Source organism: Lissotriton helveticus, chromosome 3_2 (genome assembly GCF_964261635.1).
Source record: "Lissotriton helveticus chromosome 3_2, aLisHel1.1, whole genome shotgun sequence".
In the NCBI taxonomy this organism is placed as follows: domain Eukaryota; kingdom Metazoa; phylum Chordata; class Amphibia; order Caudata; family Salamandridae; genus Lissotriton; species Lissotriton helveticus.
The window spans coordinates 193,567,406-193,575,639 of record NC_136062.1 but is presented as its reverse complement, the minus strand read 5'-3'; the positions used below and the strand labels follow the sequence as shown (position 1 = coordinate 193,575,639).

General features: G+C 47.4%; 1 long non-coding RNA gene across 1 annotated transcript in view; it reads left to right on the top strand.

Annotated features, from left to right (window-relative positions):
* Positions 1-945: 945 nt before the first annotated feature.
* Positions 946-8,234, top strand: part of LOC144826262 (uncharacterized) — a 224,499-nt gene continuing 217,210 nt past the window's right edge. The window contains exon 1 of the long non-coding RNA XR_013609739.1: positions 946-1,068. This is a non-coding gene — a long non-coding RNA (uncharacterized LOC144826262). The remainder of the gene's footprint in view (positions 1,069-8,234) is intronic.

Genomic DNA, 8,234 nt, shown 5'->3' with positions numbered 1-8,234 from the left:
ATAAATAAATTGTCAAACTGAAGGTGTACATATGTGTGGAGAGGCACGAGCTGTTCCTGACTGGGGACTGAGGGTCTGCCAGTCTTCGAAGCTGGGTGAGGGGACATCACCCAGGAGAATCAAAAACACTGGCCTGGATCACTAGCTTCAGCCTGAACCCAAACATGCAGACCTTGTGAGGAGAAGGACATAGGTCCAGTGTGGATCTTGCAGAGTAGATCCTGGGAGCAGAGCACGTGATTCAGGTCCATCTGGACCATTGCACCATCAGGCTGCCTGTCATTGTGAGGGAAATATTCACAGATAAGGAAGGTGCACTCGATGAAAGTAAATTAAAGCAAACGAATATATTCTATTGTTCTTCTTTATTCTTGAAACCATTAAAAACGGCAAACAACCGACGCATTTCGTTCCTTATTGCCAAAGAAACTTCTTCAGGGCTGAAACCAATTATATAAAACCAATTACATGACGCATAAACATGACATAACTGAACATTTACATCAAATATATATACATATACATATATAAAAACATACTTATTGACATGAATAGACAACCCATGTAACTTATATAAACATGAACAAATGTCACACAAAACAAGTTCATCTATCAAAAATCTATGCAGTCAATTAATTCATGCATATATCACAAATTACTATAAACCACCATCGTGTACATGTACATGTGATTCAAGACGGGCGTTTCTGGTAGTCAAGCGAATGCAGGAGGCACAGGCCGTGAGATGGAGAGCCCGGCGGCTAGAGTGGCCCTGCGGTGATGCGACAGATAGGGAACGTACCATAGAGACGGTAAAAGCGGACGAACTGTCCAAATGCGGAAGCAAAGAAAGCATCCGTGCGGTGCGGATGAACTTTCCCTCACCCCTGCCAGGGAGCAGCGCTCCCCTTCTGCGGGCGGTACTGCTGGGAAGAGACCAGAAAACAGAGGCGCACAAAAGGGTGGCCTGTGGCGCCGGGTCAGACCTGCGCCCACATCAAAGGCTTCAGCCGAGAGCCTGGGACAAGAACACGCAGGCAGAACAAAGAGTTGGGAAAGGCAATAAGAGTGAGTAGAGAATAAATAACAGGGAAGGGGAGAGAAGAAGGCGGTGCAGCTTTTAGCCTAGTGTTTAGTTATTTATTGCATTTTTTAAGGCTTCACGTAGCGCCCAGAGGGTGGCAGGGCGGTTCTTAATAAAGAGCGCTAGCCTGTAAAGGCGAATTCCAAAAATACGACTTTCCAAAATAATTCGTGCAATTATGATAGGGTGACCAGGGTCCCGGATTTGGACGTATGTTCCGTTGCCAGTGTTCTCCAAATGGAATACATGTCCCGGTTTTGGGAAGGGGGTTAGGTCAGCTGGAGTGCTGCCATTGCATAGCTGCCAAGGTTTGAGATTGCTATGTGTGACATTTTCATAATTTTATTGTGATTAGGAGTGACATTTCAATTACTATGAGTGACACTTTCTCGCGAGCAAAATCATGAAATGAAGACGAGGGAAACATATAAATATTAGAAATTAGACCCATCTGAGCAACAAGAAACTCTATAAAGATCTTAAAACTGCTGCTAGACACCAGAAACGGAACGACAGTAACCAACATGACACATAGAGAGCCCTGTCCACAACAGGCCACTTGTTACTGGTTGGAAGTCTCAGCTTCCATGCTAACAACAATACCAGAGTGCACATTAGAGTTATTGAAAACGTTAACTGAAAGTACAAAGAAACGCCAGTAAGAACAGGGCAGCTCTGCAGCCAGCGAGCACTTGACTGAAGCTCATGTAACACTACACAACATTCGGAATGACATAATATTGCAGTCAGATGGAAAACAAAATAGAAAACAAAATAAAATGCTATGTTTCTTCTTAGTCTTTCATGTATTATGATGGATGTGATGAAAACATTTCATAGTGGAAAAGGTTAAAGCGTTCGTAATGTAAATAAATATATTGCCTTCTGAATATTTAAGTTTCACTTGTCTTTCATTTTGAAGTGTGTGCTCTGTATTTTTTATGCAGTTTAAAGTGAACACTGCCTGTACATTACACTTGGACACTGTGCACACTGATGCTGACCGGGCATGACAGTCACGACGGGTTGAGCCAGGCGATAGCTGTAATAATCTTTTAACTGGGGCCATACTAAGGGATCACAGGGGTGCAGAGTGAGGAAGGTCTGCTCTTGGGCTTGGACAGTGTTCAAACACATGGCTTTGCCCAGGAGCATGATCACCTACAGGCCCCTGCCCATCGTCAGTGATGATAATATCCCGGGCCCGGTCCCTGGCCGCACTGCTACGGTGTGAAGGATGACGAGACAGAACAGCCCCACAGATTAGATCACACATGAGATCTGCAGTGCCAAGTGTGCGCGCCTTGCTGCTGACATTATAACGAGGTTAGGTAACAAAGACAACACTGACACAAACACAGTACTATCAGGGTGCTTATGCTGAGCAAAGAAAGTACTTAATTGTTCAAGTTCACAGTCCTGTGTCCAGTGCAGGCACTGTCTCTCTACGCCGGGGATCCGGCGATGATCCTCCTCAGCCCTCTGATGATGCCGTGTCGGAAGCCCGGCCTTGATGAGACTGACCAGACAGACCAGTTTGAGAGACTAGTGCCAAGTCAGTGTGCTGCCACTCGCAAGGGATCGGAGAACAAAGAGCCCACACGTGACTGGAGGCAGCAGGGCAGATGAGGCCTAACAGATTCCCTGTCCTCCACACACGGGGGTGGTGGTGCTGTGGGCTGGTAGGGCGGGATGTGGCTACAGCAGCCTGGACTGGCGCAAGGCAATTAACGAGCCCATTACTGGCTGCAATCATGTGCGTGCGGACATTTGTTAAGTTGCGGCCGCCGTCTGCACATGCGAGCTCTGCCTAATTCAGTCCTGCCAAGCGTCACGCAACAGGCGTGACGCTCACGCATCTCAGTGCGGTGATCAGCATCACCGCACTGAAATGAATTGTCACGCATTTTGGCACCTGCCAGCCGCGCCACCAGCGGCGACTGTGCCCCGGCTCTCTGCTGCTCAGAGAGAGGTGCTGGTTGCTGAGCCGAGTTCCCGAATAATTAACCAGACTGCTCTCAGCTCTGTGAAGTGGCTGAGAGCAGCGCTACAATGTGTCTCTGCACTCCAGGCAGCTGTTCTGGAAACCATGAATGCGGCGCCAGCGAGGCGACGCGCGGTCAATCACCGGCGTGGCACCATGGGGGCCGGATGTTCCGCCGTAGACTGCAGTCACGTCCGGAGTAACTAGGCAGAAGCGGCGGGGGAATCGGAAAGAGTACAGGCGAGAATCGAGTCTCTCTCATACAATTGCGGGGCCGTAAGAGGGGGCATGAATGAACTTGTGCAATGGGCGTATATGGCAGCTGGCGCTCGCAAAATAGACTGCCGCGCATTGTGTGATCCAGACGTGTCGGGATAGACCCGACCCCACCGGTCCTCTTGTGAACTTGCAGCATTTCAGGTACAGTCAGTTATGGCAAAATTATTTATAATTAGGCAGAGCTCGCATGTGCAGACGGCGGCCGCAACTTAACAAATGTCCGCACGCACATGATTGCAGCCAGTAATGGGCTCGTTAATTGCCTTGCGCCAGTCCAGGCTGCTGTAGCCACATCCCGCCCTACCAGCCCACAGCACCACCACCCCCGTGTGTGGAGGACAGGGAATCTGTTAGGCCTCATCTGCCCTGCTGCCTCCAGTCACGTGTGGGCTCTTTGTTCTCCGATCCCTTGCGAGTGGCAGCACACTGACTTGGCACTAGTCTCTCAAACTGGTCTGTCTGGTCAGTCTCATCAAGGCCGGGCTTCCGACACGGCATCATCAGAGGGCTGAGGAGGATCATCGCCGGATCCCCGGCGTAGAGAGACAGTGCCTGCACTGGACACAGGACTGTGAACTTGAACAATTAAGTACTTTCTTTGCTCAGCATAAGCACCCTGATAGTACTGTGTTTGTGTCAGTGTTGTCTTTGTTACCTAACCTCGTTATAATGTCAGCAGCAAGGCGCGCACACTTGGCACTGCAGATCTCATGTGTGATCTAATCTGTGGGGCTGTTCTGTCTCGTCATCCTTCACACCGTAGCAGTGCGGCCCGGGACCGGGCCCGGGATATTATCATCACTGACGATGGGCAGGGGCCTGTAGGTGATCATGCTCCTGGGCAAAGCCATGTGTTTGAACACTGTCCAAGCCCAAGAGCAGACCTTCCTCACTCTGCACCCCTGTGATCCCTTAGTATGGCCCCAGTTAAAAGATTATTACAGCTATCGCCTGGCTCAACCCGTCGTGACTGTCATGCCCGGTCAGCATCAGTGTGCACAGTGTCCAAGTGTAATGTACAGGCAGTGTTCACTTTAAACTGCATAAAAAATACAGAGCACACACTTCAAAATGAAAGACAAGTGAAACTTAAATATTCAGAAGGCAATATATTTATTTACATTACGAACGCTTTAACCTTTTCCACTATGAAATGTTTTCATCACATCCATCATAATACATGAAAGACTAAGAAGAAACATAGCATTTTATTTTGTTTTCTATTTTGTTTTCCATCTGACTGCAATATTATGTCATTCCGAATGTTGTGTAGTGTTACATGAGCTTCAGTCAAGTGCTCGCTGGCTGCAGAGCTGCCCTGTTCTTACTGGCGTTTCTTTGTACTTTCAGTTAACGTTTTCAATAACTCTAATGTGCACTCTGGTATTGTTGTTAGCATGGAAGCTGAGACTTCCAACCAGTAACAAGTGGCCTGTTGTGGACAGGGCTCTCTATGTGTCATGTTGGTTACTGTCGTTCCGTTTCTGGTGTCTAGCAGCAGTTTTAAGATCTTTATAGAGTTTCTTGTTGCTCAGATGGGTCTAATTTCTAATATTTATATGTTTCCCTCGTCTTCATTTCATGATTTTGCTCGCGAGAAAGTGTCACTCATAGTAATTGAAATGTCACTCCTAATCACAATAAAATTATGAAAATGTCACACATAGCAATCTCAAACCTTGGCAGCTATGCTAATTATAAATAATTTTGCCATAACTGACTGTACCTGAAATGCTGCAAGTTCACAAGAGGACCGGTGGGGTCGGGTCTATCCCGACACGTCTGGATCACACAATGCGCGGCAGTCTATTTTGCGAGCGCCAGCTGCCATATACGCCCATTGCACAAGTTCATTCATGCCCCCTCTTACGGCCCCGCAATTGTATGAGAGAGACTCGATTCTCGCCTGTACTCTTTCCGATTCCCCCGCCGCTTCTGCCTAGTTACTCCGGACGTGACTGCAGTCTACGGCGGAACATCCGGCCCCCATGGTGCCACGCCGGTGATTGACCGCGCGTCGCCTCGCTGGCGCCGCATTCATGGTTTCCAGAACAGCTGCCTGGAGTGCAGAGACACATTGTAGCGCTGCTCTCAGCCACTTCACAGAGCTGAGAGCAGTCTGGTTAATTATTCGGGAACTCGGCTCAGCAACCAGCACCTCTCTCTGAGCAGCAGAGAGCCGGGGCACAGTCGCCGCTGGTGGCGCGGCTGGCAGGTGCCAAAATGCGTGACAATTCATTTCAGTGCGGTGATGCTGATCACCGCACTGAGATGCGTGAGCGTCACGCCTGTTGCGTGACGCTTGGCAGGACTGCCATTGTACTGCTGCTCATAGATCTGACCCTGATACTCTTTGTTATAACTCTGTACAGAACGCTCCAAAGTCAGCATCTGTTTACCCAAAATAACTGCTCCATTCTCTGAACTTCTTTCAGAGATGGGTAACAGCTAAGCTTGACATGTAACATGCCACACAGCCTGTAGCATGTTTTCTGACAAATGTCATTAATTAAAAAAAATACTTTCGTTTGTAATGTGTCCTTCAAATCAGGCATGGATAAAAGCAAGTAGAGTCCGCACGGAGCAGCAGTTGAGGTCAGCTGCCACCATCATATTAGTCGTTCCCCTTGCCAAGGTTCACAACCCTAACCCAGTCTTCACTTGGTCTTTGCAATGTTTTTATGTTGTATATGGAAATTTAATATGGATCTGAAAATTTGCCTTTATTGATTGCCCTTTGTGATTACCACCAAAAAACCTGTTTCACATTGTGTAGTTGGTAACGCTATTACTATATATATTTCACGTGGATATTACATTGTTTCTAGCTTTTGTGTTATTGCAGACTTCATCAAAGATGTAGGTCAAAAATCTTTATTTAGATATAAAACAAATATCTTTAAAAGAGAAGTTCAGTTTCACATTATTCATAACAATAAAAACGGTACAAGCAATCAATTGTTAAAACTGCTCCCCTAAGCTGCAAGTCCATACATAAAACAACCCCATGCGCATGAGCTGCTATTTAAACCGTTATTAGCATTGTTTGCCCAGTACTTTGAGGTTTTTTAAAATACATTGATTAGTTTAAAACAGGTGGGGGTAATGCAGTGGTAGGCTGATTTTGTTTAAAATTGCGGTAAGCATGCTGGATCAGATTTGTCAGTCTTATGTTTAAGTCTGTATTATCTGGACTCAATGCTGCAATAATAGCTTGCCTACATGTCCGAACACCCAGCCGATTACATTCCCCCCTCAGCTTGACCCTGCGTTGGTGGTTGAAGGCGGGACAGATGCAGACCACATGCAGTAGCGTTTCTGCTGCTTCTCCACACCCTCTGCAAGTTGTGTCCTCCTCCACGCGACGCCAGGGGGGTATATTTTGCAAGAATCGCCAGTCACCCATTCTGATAGTGATAAAGCTGCGTTTTAAGTACAGTGAATAGGGACTGGAAAAGTAGGTGGCAGGGGTCAGTCGATTGTAGGAATTAATAACTGCCCACGCGTGGCTTCGTTTTGAAAATAGTGCTTTGTCAGTTATGAGTGAAAGCGATCTTACACATTTTTTGATAGCAAGCTTAAATGCAGGCTGACTAGGATTGAGGGCCCAGAGGCCTTCTGCTGAGATTTGTTGGGTGTAGTCCTTAAAAAGTCTACCAAATGATCCTCCTGGATTTTTTTCAGTTATTTCTTGCCAAACTAGGGTCTCTAGAGTGCCTGGGTTGGATTGTCGTAGTTTATGGCAGAGGTTAAGAAATACCCCAATGCAGGAAACGTCATAATTCAATAACCCCATCTCTAATCTGATCTGTGGAGGGGATGCGGAGTATGGAAAGTGGAAAACCTTTTTTATAAATTTTGGTTGTGTGCCGATTTAGAGCCCCGTTCAGTTTTCCCTTAAACGACAGGGAGGGGCCAATTTTCGCTTTCAAGACTTCCAAGAGGGGAGGCAGCGTGGGACCTGAAAGGTTTCTTGAAAGCTTAGTCAATGACACCGCAAGCGTCATTGCCTTGACCGCAATCTCTTTGCGCTGCTTTATAAGGTTGCCCCTGGAGTCCAGATGGACCCCCAGGTATTTGTACGACTGGCCGATGGCGAGGCTGTTGTTATTAAAGGACCATCCGCCACCGGTATATCGCTTCTTCCCGAATGGGACAACCTGAGTCTTCTTCAGATTGACTTCAAGTTGGTTCTTAGTCGTATATTGCAGCAGTGTGTCAAGCAGCCTTTGCAGCCCCACCCTGGTGTGGCTAAACAAGGCTAGATCATCGGCATATAAAAGATTGCTCAAGACCGTACCTCCTACTTTTGGCGAGTGGCTATTTACGCCATCCAGGGTACTAGACAGATCAGCAATGAACAGGTTGAATAGGAGGGGGGCCAGCATGCATCCCTGCTTAACCCCTCTCGTTGTGAAGATTTTTCGCGAGAGATGCGTGCCGGACCCCAACTTCACTCGAACCCAGGTACGTGAATGTAGTTGAATAATTGCATTCAGTAATTTGTCAGGGATTCCCCACTTCCTCAGCTTTTCCCATAGGGCCTCCCTGGGGACCCTGTCAAAGGCGGCTTTAAAGTCGACAAAGCAGCAATACGCAAACCTAGATGTTGAAAGGGCTTTGTCGACAATGGATGACACCGCTAGTAGGTTGGTCATGGTCCCCGAGTTGGCAGTGAACCCGGTTTGGTTCATTGGCACCCTGTTGTGGTCGTTTACCCATTGCCTCAGGTCCTCCAGGAGGAGCCCTGCGTAATGTTTTGCCTCAATGTCCAACAGGGCTATAAGTCTATAGTTGTTAGGGACATCGCGCGAGCCTGACTTATAAATCGGATGAATAATTGCACCCCGCCACAAGTCTGGAATTGTTGCGGTTCTCAATGCATAG